Source organism: Cavia porcellus, unplaced genomic scaffold, assembly GCF_034190915.1.
Source record: "Cavia porcellus strain 051 isolate PalLab524CR breed Dunkin Hartley unplaced genomic scaffold, mCavPor4.1 scaffold_21, whole genome shotgun sequence".
Taxonomy (NCBI): domain Eukaryota; kingdom Metazoa; phylum Chordata; class Mammalia; order Rodentia; family Caviidae; genus Cavia; species Cavia porcellus.
Window position 1 is genome coordinate 49,465,519 of NW_026947504.1, and position 15,901 is coordinate 49,481,419.

Consider the following 15,901-nt stretch of genomic DNA (forward strand, 5'->3'; position numbering starts at 1 on the left):
TCCAGTTTCTCTTATTTCCCTCTCTGTAATTTTGTTGTTCATGTATAGGAATGCTATTGATTTCTGAGTATTGATTTTGTATCCAGCCACATTACTGAATTTATTTATTGTATCTAAGAGTATTTCAATGGAGTTTAGGGGGTCTTCTATGTAGAGTATCATGTCATCTGCAAACAATGATAACTTAACTTCTTCTTTTCCTATCTTTACCCCTTTTATTTCTCTTTCTTGCCTAATTGCTCTGGCTAGTACTTCCAGTACTATATTAAATAGGAGTGGTGATAAAGGACATCCTTGTCTTGTGCCTGATTTTAAAGTAAAGGCTTTCAATTTTTGGCCATTTAGAATGATGCTGGCTGTTGGTTTGTCATAAATGGCCTTTATTATATTGAGGTAAAGACCATCTATTCCAATTTTCTGTAGAGTTTTTATCATGAATAAATGTTGGACCTTATCGAAGGCTTTTTCTGCATCTATAGAAATGATCATGTGATTCTTATTTTTGGCTTTATTGATATGGTGGATTACATTTATTGATTTGCGTATGTTGAACCATCCTTGCATTCCTGGGATGAATCCCACTTGGTCATGGTGTATAATCTTCTTGATGATTTGCTGGATCCTATTTGCCAATATTTTATTGAGGATTTTTGCATCTGTGTTCATTAGGGAGATCAGTCTATAGTTCTCTTTTTTAGTTGGGTCTTTCTCAGGTTTTGGTACTAGAGTAATATTTGCTTCCAGGAACGACTTAGGAAGGATTGCTTCCCTTTCAATTTCATTGAACAGTTTGAGGAGTGTCGGCATTAGGTCTTCTTTGTATTTCTTGTAGAATTCTGCAGTGAATCCATCTGGGCCTGGGCTCTTCTTGGTGGGTAAGGACTTAATTACATTTTCAATTTCAGTAACAGAGATTGGGTTATTCAACAGTTTTACATCCTCTTGATCTAGCTTTGGCACTTCATATGCTTCTAAGAATCTGTCTATTTCTTCTGTGTTATCAAACTTTTGAGAGTAGAGGTTTTCGAAGTAGGTGTTGATGATCTTCTGTATTTCTATTGGGTCTGTAGTGATTTCTCCTTTTTCATTTCTTATTGCATGAATTTGAGCTTTTTCTTCCCTTTTTTTAATAAGGTTGGCTAGGGGCTTATCGATTTTATTTATTCTTTCAAAGAACCAACTCTTTGATTTGTTGATTCTTTGGATTGTTTTCTTAGTCTCTATTGCATTGATTTCTGCTCTGATTTTTATAATTTCCTCTCTTCTTTTGGCTTTGGGCTTGACTTGCTCTTCTTTTTCTAGCTGTTTGAGGTGTAGCATCAAGTTATTTATTTGTATTCGTTCTGTTTTCCTGATGTGGGAACTCAGTGCAATAAATTTTCCTCTCAGGACGGCTTTCATTGCATCCCACAGATTCCGGTAAGTTGTATCTGTATTTTCATTTTCTTTTAGGTATTGTTTGATTTCTTCTTTAATTTCCTCTGTGACCCACTGATTACTCAAGAGTGTGTTATTCAGTTTCCATGTGTTTGTGGGATTTTTGCAGTATCTTTTATCATTAATTTCTAATTTCAGAGCGCTATGATCCGATAACATGCAAGGGATGATTTCAGCTCTTTTGCACTTGTTTAAATATGTTCTGTGAGCTAATATATGGTCTATTTTAGAAAATGATCCATGTACTGCTGAGAAGAATGTGTATTCAGATGTTGTTGGGTGGAACATCCTGTATATGTCTATCAAACCCATTTGTTCACAGGTATGATTCAGTTCTGTTATTTCTTTGCTCATTTTCTGTCTGGTTGATCTGTCCCTTGGTGTCAATGGAGTATTAAGGTCTCCTGTTACAATTGTGTTACTGATAATTTGAGTTTTCATTTCTGTTAATAATTGTTTTATATAACTTGGTGCTCTGGAGTTATGTGCGTATATATTTAAGATAGTTATCTCTTCCTCTTGGAGTTTTCCCCTTACAAGTATGTAGTGACCTTCTTTGTCCTTTATGGTCATTGTTGGTTTAAAGTTCACGTTGTCTGCAAACAGAATGGCTACTCCTGCCTTTTTCTGGATTCCTGCTGCATGAAGAATTGTTTTCCATCCTTTGACTTTCAGTCTGTGAGTATCCTTCTGGGTTAGATGGGTTTCCTGTAAACAGCATATGGTTGGATTTTGTTTCTTGATCCACTCTGCTAGTCTGTTTCTTTTGATTGGTGCATTGAGACCATTTACATTAATGGTTATTACTGTTAAATGCTGGTTAATTGTAGGAATGTTATCTCTCTGCTGTTGCATCTTTATCTTTCGGTTCTGTTTAATTATTTGCTTTGCTTAGTGGTTTTTTCCTTTGTGTATCTAAACTGTCTTTCAATATTTTTTGCAGGGTCGGTTTGGTGTTCATGAAGTTCTTCAGCTTTTCTTTGTCATGGAAGTATCGTATTGCACCATCTATTTTGAATGATAGTTTTGCAGGATATATCAGTCTTGGTTGGAAATCATTTTGCTTTAGGATCTGGAATATTTCACTCCATGCTCTTCTTGACTTTATCGTTTGTGCTGAGAAGTCTGCTGTGATTCTGATAGGTTTTCCTTTATAAGTGATCTGTCTTTTCTCTCTGACAGCTTTTAGTAATCTATTCTTGTGTTGGATTTCTGGGATGGTGATTATTATATGTCTGGGTGTAGTTTTATTTTGGTTATGAGTGTTTGGAGTTCTATATGCTTCACTGATCTTGATGTCAGTTTCTGATCTCATGCTTGGGAAATTTTCAGCTATTACTTCTCTAAATATCCGCTTGACATCCTTTATGTTGTCTCCCTCTCTTTCATTAATCCCTATCATTCTTATGTTATTCTTCTTTGCATCGTCTTGCAGTTGTTGAATTGTTGTTTCCTGATTCCTTGTTATTTTCAAAAGATCTTTCCTTTCCTGTTCACTAGCTGCAATCATGTCTTCAAGGTCTGAAATTCTATCTTCACTTTCATTAAGGCGGTTTTTACAACTTTCAGTGGAGTTTTTTATTTCCTGTATATCTCTGTGCATCTGCATTATGTATTCTGTTTGTTTCTTATATTGCTCGTCTAGGGATTCTATCTTTTTGTTTAGTTCCTCCAATTTTTTATCTGTGTTTTCTTTAGATATATTTAGAATCTCTTTCATTTCTTTTATCATTTCTTCTTTTATCTGGGAGATTATTTCGAGTTTGAATTTCTTTAAAGCTTCCTGGAGTTGTTTGTCAACTTCAGTAGCTATTATGTCCGATATATGAGGTGGATGGGATATATTTTCTTCTATATACATTGCTCCTAGGGTTTTCTGAGATGGGCTGGAGGTTTGAGGTTGTAATTTGGTCTTTCGTTTTGTCATTTTGTATATTTCTGTGTTTCAAGTGTTATTTGAAAGCTTCCTCAGGATCTGTTGAAAATTCCCTTCTATGTTTGGAGCTACTGAGCCTCTGACACCGCACTACCCCAAGCCATTGGGCCTGCAGAACCAGTGTCCCTCCTCTGCCTGCTCAGAACTCCGCAGTTCCAGACAAGCTGGGCCTCAGGGACACTGTGCGCCCACCTGCCCCTTGGAAGATCCACAGCTCTTCAATTGCAGCCGGGTTAGGGTGCTCTCCACAGGCCACAGTGCCTCAGGATCCTGTGATCCCTCCCTGCTTACAGAGATATCCACAGTCCTCTAGGCAAAGGAAGGGACTTCTGCAGGCACTCCAGATCCGCCCAGCTCCTCCTCTGCAGGCAGATGGCTAGGCGCGGCTGGGCTCGGGGGTTAGTGTAGGCCCGCCCATCCGTCAGGAGCTCAGCAGACTTCCAAGTGTAGCCGGGGGGGATGGGGAGGCAGCTGTAGTGGCCTCTAACCCACTGCTCCACTTCACTGCACCCAGAAGCCTGGGGGGTCCGGAACAGTCTGAGATTTGGGCAGACTGTGCTGGGCACTCACCACAGGCTGAGGTGCCTCAGGAAGCTGCGATGCCTCCCTGCTTGCAGAAGTATTCAGTCCTTCAGACAAAGGAACGGGCTTCTGCAGGGACTCCGGATCCGCCCAGCTCCTCCTCTGCAGGAGATGGCTAGGTGCGGCTGGGCTCGGGGGTTAGTGTAGGCCCGCCCCGAAAGCAGATAATTTTAATAAGATTCTGAAAATAACAAATTCCACTATAATGAAACTGTGATGCCACATGAGGTTCTTGGTAATGGGAATTGGCCTGTCATGCTCTACTGATTTATATCCCTGTAAAACATTACACACAATTGGTGACTATAGCATCTCCTCATAAGGGCCTATGAGATAATTGCACTGACTTGCTTTCTGTGGCGTTCTAATGTCATAGCACAATGTTATAGTTTCAGTTACTTTTCCAAGCACCAAAGCCCTTGTTTAATTTTCCTCTGGTGAGCAATAGTGATGATGATAATGGTAAGCTTCTTAGGGATAATCTGCAAGAAGCTTGGGGGAAGAGAAGCATTCTAAGCCAATGTATTGGGAGTTAATGCAACATTTTACTACACTCTGAAGCACGAGCCAAATGAATTAAAAAATCATAAATGAAGTAATTCTTATTGGGGAGAAATGACACCCTACAGATTGGTACTATTTATTAAAACCCTAAGTTAAAATAGTTCTTCATATATGTAGGTTTTCATGTCAGTGTTTATTTGCATTATTCCAAAAAGCACAATGGACTTTGGCCATATTTATCTGCATAAGATCCATATGGTTGAATATATGTGCCCATTTCATTTGTATTAGCAGCTCATCGGCCTGAACTCCACAGTAGATTTATAACTGATGATCATTAGCAAATGAAAAATATCCAAACTTTTTTTTTTTATCGGTACCAGGAATCGAACTCACGACCGTCTGCTTGCAAGGCAGGTGCTTATGCCGCTAAGCTAAATCCCCAGCCCCAAAATATCCAAACTTAATAAATGTGTTACTCTTGTATTCTGCCTTTATAATCTACTACATAAGCCCCTAACAAGAGGATGATTAGCATTTCTCTCTTTTTTAAACTTCCTTCCTATGTTCAGTTTCTTTTATTTCCCTCTTGTCCTCTGTTCTTTCAGTCTGACTTGTCAAAAGTGTTTCATTTGTCCAATGAACAATGAAGAATGATTATTATCAACAAAAACAAATCCCACATTAATAAAAACTTTACACGAAACTTGGAAATAACTATGGGTGCTTTACCCGCCCTTGTCTCCAAGTTAAGTTAAAATGTTTTTCATTCTTTTTTGTTTTGGTTTGCTTTGTTTTATTTTTGGTACCAGGGATCAAACTCACAACTGCTTGCTTGCAAGACAGGTGCTTATGCTGCTAAGCTAAATCCCCAGCCCTTACTTAGGTTGAAATGAATGAAGACCCATTGTTACAATTTCCCGAGGAAAAAGCAAGGAATAATAGATCTGATCTTCTCACACTCTCAAGGGCACCAGAGCATGATAATGTCATGCTAACTCTAGAGTTACACAATAGAACCCGCATTTGTGAAACTAAATTAAAAATTAATTTAAAATTAGCACTCTCCAAATTACAAGGTAATTTTTTTTCATTTCAAATGATCATTAGGGTAAAAGATTGTAAACAAACAAATAAATAAAAAGACACATACTTGATCCAGACCATCAGCTCAGAATCAGCTAGTTTTCCTCTGACTTTGTACTGGCCATGACTGAACTTGTTTCTTCACTCTTTGTTTCAATTATAATATGGGAAATTCACGAGGTCTCCAAAGCTGATAATGAACAATTTGAAAACTTTTTATTTGAGTAGAGTCTCAATATAATTTTTAGGAACACAAGTGATAGCTAATACTATTTTTCTTGCTAAGGAATCAAAATTCCTTCCAATAAATTTACATACTACATGAAAAGTATTCTTTCATTATGTTTTTACATTTAATACTTAGGAATCACAGTCACTTAATTTTTCATAAATGGATCTTTTGAAAAACATTTGACTGCACGCAAACAAAATAAATCTAGTCTGAAAGATACTAAAACATACCATGAATAAGACAAAGGAATAAATTATATCCCTTAACAGGAAATCTGGGTGGAATGCAATAGGTTTAATTGTATAGTGTTCTTAGCAGTGAAAAGGGAGAATAATTCTTATGAGTACATTGTTGTAATAATTCAAAAGAAGATTTAATCATTACACTAAGAGACAAATCGAGCATGTAATTTCCTTTTTTCCATGAGTAGAGATTTCAAAGTGCTTTAATCATTAGCCCCACATTTCTACTACTTTTTTTCATGCTCAATTTATTACAAAAATATAGTAATGAAACAAAAGTGGGAAGAGGGAGGAAGAGAATAAGAATAACAATGGAGTTCTCTGATTTTTTTTTTCAGAGAAAACACTACTCTCAGGCTGTGCTCTGCTCTGCTCCAGTAAAGAGTTGGAAAATACTTAAAGTAACCCTATCATGTTCTTATGAGATGACTAACATGGGAGAAAAGTGATAGGTCAATGGCATGGCATACAGGTCCTATAGTTTCTAGGCGCAAAATAGCCACTGCCTTCAAGGTGCCAGGGACCTTGAAGTAACTAGTACTATAGCATTTCTGTGTAATAACCTTCAACTCAGTAACAATTAGCTGGAATTGATGGAAACAAAAGCAGGAAAGTATGCAAATGTAGATAAGGATGTCAAGTAACCAGAGAATAAGTAGCATTCAGAGTGTCGATATATTGGAGCAAATCCTCCTCTCCTAACTTCCTCCTGATAAATAACAAATTGGAAGTTCAAATCAAAAGCAACTAAAACAGTGGGATACAACTTAGGAAATTGTATACCTGGTGATGTCCTCTAGAGCCACTTGAGCCACTTAGACACAGGGAAGTCACAGCAAACCTTCCAGAGGATAGAGCAACTGTCAAGTTCTGAAACACTAGGATACCTGACACCATGCATTACTCGGTTTTGTCTATTTTATAAAGAATTGAAATAAATTTGCTGAGAGATTTTTGCACCACTGAAGGGGGGGGGTGTTCCTCAACTTCTCAAATATGTGTCCTTATGATCCCATTTGCCTATGTCTATTCTAATTTGCAAAAAATTCCACATACCCAGGATGGCACATAATTACACAGTACATCCCCATAAGATGTTTAAGATGAGTAAGATTACTAAAAGAAATATGCTAAACCCAAACACTTCTCAATGTGTTGTGTTCATTTTAATCATTTTTGTCTTAAAATTCTGCTGAAATGCTCTTCCTTTCAAGAATTTCAGCCTGCTAGGCACAGATATCCAGAGTCCTCCAGACACGCAGAGAGGCCAGTGAGGGCACCCCATTGTTTTGTTTTGTAGTTCTGTATTGCGTGTACCCTTACGCCGCTTTGGTTTGTTTTGTGTTTTTCTCTTTTTCCTCTTAAATAAAAAAAAAAAAAAAAAAAAAAAAAAAAAAAAGAATTTCAGCCTATTAGAGACAAAATTAAAAACTCTTGCCCTCATGAAGTCAGGGCAAAGACAGCAAGAGAATTTTTCCTGACTGATTTGAGAACCCATTTGATGCAGCACTTTGGAAATTGAGTCAATAGTCTCTAGTCCTTTTGAAAATTGTTTTGCTTGGATTTGAAGGAGAGATGTGATGTAAGAATTTTTGGAAGGAAAAAAGAGAGAAACATGTCATCATTCTTTCAAACTTATTTAGTTAAAAAGGATTCATTATTTTTAATATGTACTCGTCACACACACAATGATGGTTCAAATGCCATAACTAGAGAACGCAAACTATTGTTAATAAGCGTTGGAGCTCCGCCTTGCCAATTGCATTAATTGTAATTAACTGACAGATTTGACAGCTACTTATTGAGGGATTATGTGGTGAAAGCTCCTTCAGTGTTACTATGTATAGTGTGGATACTTATTCACAGAATAAATAATTAGCATATGTCAGATCGATCTCAGCTCGTCTTGCATTTTTTCTTGTATCCACAAATACCAATGTAGTACAAAGTCCTTGCATTAGTTAAGAGTAACTACACAAGCAGTAATAATTTGTCCTGCCATTTATACCTCTAGAACTTAAAGTAGTTGAATAAGTAAGTCATCTATTTTTAAAACTATAATATAACATCTTATTTTTCATATAAAGATTTTTTTACTCGAACATAGGAGGTACCAAATTTTTACCCACTAAGATGGCTTCAAATAGGGCCCACCTGCTCATTTCATTGGTTTCTAAATTAGGAAAGGTTGGTTGGTGAGGAGAAGCAGTGGGACGGTTTTTATTACATGGTTCTAGAGTCAAAATGACATGAATTTAAAACTATAATGTCACTTATTAGTCATGACCTTCTGAAACTATTCACAAATTGCTTGCTTTTTTTGCTTAATGAAATGATAACTACAATACATACCTCAAAGTTTGGATTTCCAGATCAGAGGATAATTTTATGAAGCATTTTGTAGAGTGCTTGACACATAATACTATGTACTTATTGGTACTAAAACAGAATTGATATAAATAGGCATCTTGTGCCTATATGGAAATTAAACATAGACAATATCAACCTTTGATGTAATTGAAAAATGGTGTCCGTGAACAGCCAATACAGAATACAGTTTTAAGTAATTTTCCTTTTTTAACTATCTTCAGTTTTATTCAATGTTCAGTCCCTTTTTGCTGATTCTTGGGTTTTGCTTTCCTTCACCAAAGAATTTGCAAACAGTCAATATCTGTACAAATAACCCTCTCACAATTAACATGTTCAATCTTCCTATGAAAAAGGGACTGAAAACCAAAGGCTAATTTCACCCTATTTTATAATAAAGATTATGATATTTCTTCATGTACACAACCTTAACATGGAATTAAAATATTTCCTGATTGTTAAGCAATGGGATAGTTAAAATTATTGTTAAAGAGTTTTTGCCATTATATACACTGAAGCATATTCCTATTATTCTAGTAATTTTATTAACAAGGATTTAGGCAAATCAAGACACATTATAGATTCTTTGCTACTTTCAATTAAAAAACATTCCAAAGTCCCTGGGAAACGGAGCACCTAACAATGCACACGAAAGAACTATGAGAGTCAGTGTTCCAGGCTAGCACACGAGCAATCAAGGGATATGTCATTTGCTTAATTGTACAGATCACCGAGAAGTGATGAAGAGTGGCTTTTTAGAACTCTCACAAAGTTCACTGCACACACCATAGATTGTCAATGCTCTAATCTCCTGAGGTTAGCAGTGATGTAAATGTAATCAGTTTTCATTGATAGACTGGAAATCTCTTGTATAATGCTTAAATAAGATTGATTCATTTCATTTCTCCTTAACTCTGCTCTTATTTCTATGAAACCTATATTTTTATAATCCCAAATTTTGCCATGGATTTGGAATTAAAGTTTTTGCTTTGAAGACAAGCCCTGCTTCTGAGAGAAAGAGAAGGAAGATGTTCAGTCCCATTGTATTTCTTATAAAGCATTCTACAGATGACTTAGATGCTGCTAAATAGATGACTCATTTATTATGTACATCTTATCCTCTACCACCACTATCTTACTTTTTGTAGAATCAAATCCTGACAGCAATATAAAGCAACGGCTTGTTCATTTCAAAGTCCAGGGAGGAAAAAAATTACCAACAAATATTTCACTTGAGTTCTGAATTCCAGCTGTGTTATATTCTCTCACATAAAAGCAGGCAGAATTGCTTGTCATCTCAGACAAGTTTGAAAAACAAATCAGAAGGTCATATAGTGCTTTCTCCATAGCTTATCATATCAAGCAGGCTATTTTTACACTATGGTCGACTTTCTTGAGACCAAAAAATAATACTATTATCTTTGTGAGGTTCCACGGTATCAAATGTGGAAGAATTCAAATAGATAATTCAGAGGATATATGATTCTTTGCTCATAAAATTTTCGCTATAATTTTCATCTCCTGCAGGAGCATCTCCAAGAGAAGAAACAATGACCATTGTTGCAAACAAAATCTCAAGACAAGCAACATATGCATTTCATACCAGACAGGAATACATTTTTAAGTATTGTGGAGTATACATGTGTATTTATTGAGAGCTATCAGCAAAGATTTAAGTTTGGAAACCAGTTGTCACTTCTGATGTAATGAGAGTAACATAATTCAAGAGGTCAGCCATTAATATCTTGGGTATCCTGCTAACTAGTAGCAACTAGTCTTTGGTAGGAAAGAATTTTCAGAAAAAACATATCCCAACCTCTTTTGGCTTCACTTCCTGACACTATAAATTAGATTCCACCTAAGTAATCGATCACAATGAATCTACAGTGAAAACATGTTGGGTACTAAAACTTGCAACCCATCCCAGAGAGCCATAACTCTCCACTATTGCACTTCTGTTTACTTTAGAATAACATTAACAACCTTCTCATCGCTACACCTTGACCATGAGATAATCCTATGAGGCCAAGATGTGGAAGTTGTAGCTTTGCTATCCAGAAAACCACGAACTGAATTAATAATCAAAAATCTATTTTGCCTTGAAGCTATAATCTTTCCTCAGTTGATTCATATAAACTGAAAATAATAAAGGAGTATTATTTTCGCACTAAGAATTCAGGCAAACAATAATTTGATGATGATGAAGAAGAAACATGAGGCAAATATAAATGTTAATCATTACTAAAATGTAAGATAAATCTGTGCCCTATTGATTATTCTTAAAACCAAGAAAACACCTTTTTGAGCAGGCTGACATTTTTTACCTCATCCGTGCTCACTGCTCATTAAGACATGCTCAGTTGTTCACTGGAATTTTCTTTCTTTCCGTTCTCTTGTCTCCTCTTGCTCAGCATTTCTCGGAATTAGTGCTTCATGTCAAACTAATGGCCTCTTCAAACACTTACTACTACATAGAAATCAAAAGGAAAAGATGAACTAGCCTCTCTCTCATCTCTAAGTTTGCCCTCAACTCTTATGAACTATAGCAGAATTGCAAATGCCTTATTTAGTACCTCAAAGTGAAAATCCTAAATGCTGCTAAGAGTGTTGAAGATTTTAATTACTACTATAACGTTTGCTATTTCCTTCCTGGAAGTTTATTAGGAGTCCATTCCCCACTCCCACAGAAAAATCACACCCAACCCCTTTCCAAACTGTTTCTTTATGATATTTTCTCTTCCAAACATAACAAAGTAAGCAGTTTACCCAAGGCCTTGAAAGTTTGGGAGATGGATTGCAGCTGTCATTTTGCTGGGGTGGTTGGAAAGTCAACTTTCAACTGTAGTGATGCGTTTGCAAGAACTATAAAATTGGCAGCAACATTCATAAACATAGAACATTCGTGCCTGGAAGGATTCTATTCTGTAACAGAATTTTTGTTCTTGGATGGACATTTTGCGAAGAATGGGCCTTATGATTACAGGAGAGATTCCTTGGACAGATTCCTTGGATTCCGTTTTAACTGGGGCCACCTCTTCATTTTTCCTCCAAATTCTCAAGGCACCATTACAAACCTTAGTGTGCTTACTATTACTGTGGAACACATTAACATGCAAATTATGATTCAATAGGTGTTAGGCTAGGCCTGAGGTTGCAATTCTAACAAAATTCCAGGGATACTGACCTCACCCCGCTGCAGATCACACTTTTGAGTAGTAAGAGCTAAAGAAATGCACAGTTAATGCACAGAAAACTCTGATAAATCCTCTCAGCAACTCCAAAGCACACTGTGATATCTGAGTAACCCAGTGCTTTTCCCAGTCTTCTGAGAATAATTTGAGAAGTTACTGAACGGTAACAACAACCACGCTGTACAAACCACACAAAACCCAAACCGGTTTTCAGACAGAGAGACTGACTTCGTTGTTAATTTATCATGATTAAATAAATTCTAGTTGCAGAAACTAGCCTTATGCCATTTAAACATAATATACATGGATTAGGTTGGATTAAGAAGCTTCCAGAGAAGCGACTGGGTTGTGGGGACAGTGTACTCCCCAATGTGAACAGCTGAATGCACTGACTGGAGGCCGGGCTCAATTGAAGAGCCAGGTCATTGGGACAGTGTTTGGGGGTGTATCATTCCCTAGTGCTCTTCTCCGGTCATCTGCTTCCTAACTATCATGCAGGGATTGGGTTTGCCCTATCACACCCTTCCACCATGGTATTCCTGCTTTAGAAACAGCCAGTCTTGAATTGAAACTTGTAAAACGTTGAACAAAATGAAACTTTACTACCTTTATATTACAAGAGTTGGATATTTTAATCTTGCAATGAGAAAACTGTAGTATAAACCTCAAATGGCAGTTTAAATATGAATATACTCTAATTTTTCTCTCTGCTTCTGCTGATGACTTTGAAACTACTGAAATAATATTTCAGAATCTTCAAGAAAAATTTCAAGATGCTATCCAACGTAGCCAAAACAATGCTCCTGTCTTCTAAAGAAAATATTTAGAACTTAAAAAAATCACTCCCATATAGAAGATTGTTCAAGAGCATTAGAGCCACTCCGAGAGCAAGCAGAATACAATGCATGAGAAACCATGGCACAAAGGCAATGCGAGAGCACGGAACCTGTAGGCGGCTCGGGTCGGCTCTGACTGCCACTTCCCTCTTCTACAAGCCTCATTCTGGATTCCGAACTCATCCCAATCTTCCTGGCAGCTTTAGAGGATGCTTTACTTCATCTTAGCCAAAGAGCTGAGAAACAATGAGGATATCGTTAAAACTCTTTTTGTGAGTATCTGTATTTGTACTGGAGATGGGAAATGCCAATATGAGGCCATTTTTCTAGAAAGGCATATCTTCTTCCTGTGTGGAAAGTTTCAGACTGAAACCACAGGACTGATCAAAGTTCAGTTAGTGTGTATTCTTGGTCCAAATTTTTGAACCAAAAAGTGTTTTTGTACTAGCAAGTAAAACTAAGCCAGGTTTGTGAGGTACTGTGTTGTCACTTCTCAGGATAAAATGAAGTGGTTACGCAGATCACATAGACCTAAGCACTCCATAGGCTCTGACAGAACAACCTTGGAGAAGGGAGGTTAGAGAGATAGCTGATCTACTCTTATGGACAAAAGTAGAATGGGGAGTTTTATACACTGTAACATATATATATATATATATATATATATATATATCAGTTGATACCCAGGCCCATCCCATCAATCTGAAGCAAATCAGCTAGGCTGTGATTCAGAAGGCACAGTCAAAGCCACATTTCTCATAAGCTCCATCTATTCGAAGGATAAAGATGCCTATACACAAAAGAAGAGTTCATGCTAATGAAAGAACTAAAAGCAAAAGCTGATAATGCACACAGGTCATTATGCATTTGCTTTTTTATGTGTGCATCACAGAAATGTAATTTTTATGCCCTGAGAGTGCCCAATATAGTCAAACTATGAGATTAGATATGGGAAGTCAAGGTACTGACAAATTACTAAATTCAATTATAAGTGAGCAGTTTCATTCCACCATGTCTTCTGTAATGCTGATTCTGTCTTGAAACCAGCTAATCATGGACTGAAACTTCTGAAATGTGAGTCAAATTAAACTTTTCCTTCTTCAAATTGCATTTTTTAAAATTATTTTTAAAAGCAAAACAAAAGAGGATAGAAACAATAAAGAATTTCAAGCAAATAGTAGGAAATTAAAACTAGTATATTACACATTGTTATCTTAGAAGTAGATGCTCAGGTTACAAGATCTAGGCATGAAAAAAAAAGATTGCAGTCATGTAAAGCTGACAAGTTGACTGATACATGTATCAAACTAAACAATTTAAACTGTATATTCTATGCTGCTCCTAAACACACCCTAGCCCTTGGAAGCCCTCCCCATATGCCAGAAGCTTTAGCTGGGTCACAAAGGATCCTAATGTCTCATTGAAACCATGCAGAAAAGTTTAGTATAGTTTTGTTTACAAAAACTCCAGCATCCAATTTGACCTAAAACACATTAGTTCTTATTTTCATAAATATGAAATATATCAAAAATGATATAAAATGATAAAATACAGAATTCTAAATACTTCATTATCCTCTCGTTGTAAAAATATCTGTAAAAAATTGTTTGCCTTTTTGCAGATACTTATGAGTTGATATTAAATTGTTAAATCATTAGTGTTTAGCTCACTTTAATTTTCAGTTTTTGAAAGTGGGCATGTTTTTCTGAAACTCTCTCTATGCAACAAGAATTTTGTATAGCTACCCTAAATCTTTTCCTACAGGAGATGGAGAGTCATGCTGTGTTGAGTGTTAATCAATGGCTTTGGGGTGCTATGACCAGTGATCATATTTTATTTTAATCCATCCATCCCATATCTTTTAAGTATAGTATCTGCCTCGTAATTCACCAACTAAATCCTGATAGAGCATTTCCTGTTCACCCTTTTTCATCATGTTCCACTGACAGAGAATGCTGCACATTGAGAAGAAATGATTTACTTCAGCTTTCTGTAAAATAACTGAGTCTCATGTTGTTGGGTCAGTAGCTAGTGGTTTTCCATTTCAGCTGCCACTGATAGACTGGATTGGTTCTTTGTCACATACAATGCCTTTGATATCTGCTCCGGTGCCTCTGACTTTATATCAGACAAGAGGAGCCCAGGACTTCCAATTATTTCTCTGACTCGAAAGCACCCTGGCTTCTTAAAGTCAATGTTGAATAATATGATTTATTTCTCATTTTGAAGTGACCACAAAATCCTTTCATTAGATATTAGCCTGTTGCAGCAGGAGAAAAATCTAATTCCTCAGCAGTAATGTTAGACTTGTAGAGCAGATAAATTTCCATTATCGTTTTCACCAACTGGTGTCCTGAAGAGGCTCCATAACAGTGTCTCTAAAATAGGGGAGGCAAAAGTGTCACAAGGTCACTGTGGCACTTACAGGAACAAGCTGCTTTGACTGCTCCAGACAGATCTGCCTTTCACAAGATTTTGTGTGAAAGTACCTTTCCTGAGTGTTTAATGACGTGTCCTGCATTGACCAGTTAGGAAAGTCCCTACTTGACTCTTTAAGTACAAAACAAGCATCCAAAGAACTACCAAGACAAAGTCTCAAGATTTTAATCTCTTTGAGATCTGTAGTAGCTTTTCCTGATCCCATGCTTTGCATTTTCCAGACCTGTTTAAAAGCATTCAAACCCTTACTAAAATGTATTTCCATTTTACATAAAAGCTAAATATATATTTATATCCTTGTTTCTATCCATTATGCCACACAGATGCACTGTCATTGGTGTGTGTGTCTCGGATCATCAGCCACCATGAGACCCACCAGTAAGCAAAGGATGTTGGCACCATAATCAAGACTGAACAGAATTACATAACTAATGTCTTTTTTCTTCTTAAAATGTTGTGAATGCTCTAAACAATACAGACAAATTTGAAGTAAATATAAGCATAGCAAAGTATTTTTGGAGGCTAAATTTATATATTGCTTCTAATCTTAAATTTATAATTTTTAACCAAAGACATACAATTATTTCTTTCTTATATATTAATGTTGCAACTGACTGAAAATATGTATTTCCAGAGAGAGATCGAGCGTAGAAGTCAAAAAAGCCTAAGGGTAAGAAATAGATCTAAAAATGCTGGAAAACTTGCCTGACAACTTAATAATTTATGCACAGGAACAAGCTAACTTTTGGGGGCCCATTTTTTTTTTCCTTTTTAAAGCCACAAGAATAGCTGAGTGTGGTGGTACACATCTGTAATTCCACCACTTGGGAAGCTGGGTCAGGAAACTGCGAGTTCAAGGCCAGCCTGGGCTATGTAGTAAGTTTGAGGCCAACCTGGATTACAAAATGAGACCTTATCTCAAAAAACCAAACGTGAATAAATAAATAAACAGATAGATAAGTAAAATAAGGATTATATCTGTTCCATAAGAAAAAGAATGTACATAAACCAGTTAGCATCGTGGATTGAAACATATTCACACTTAATTA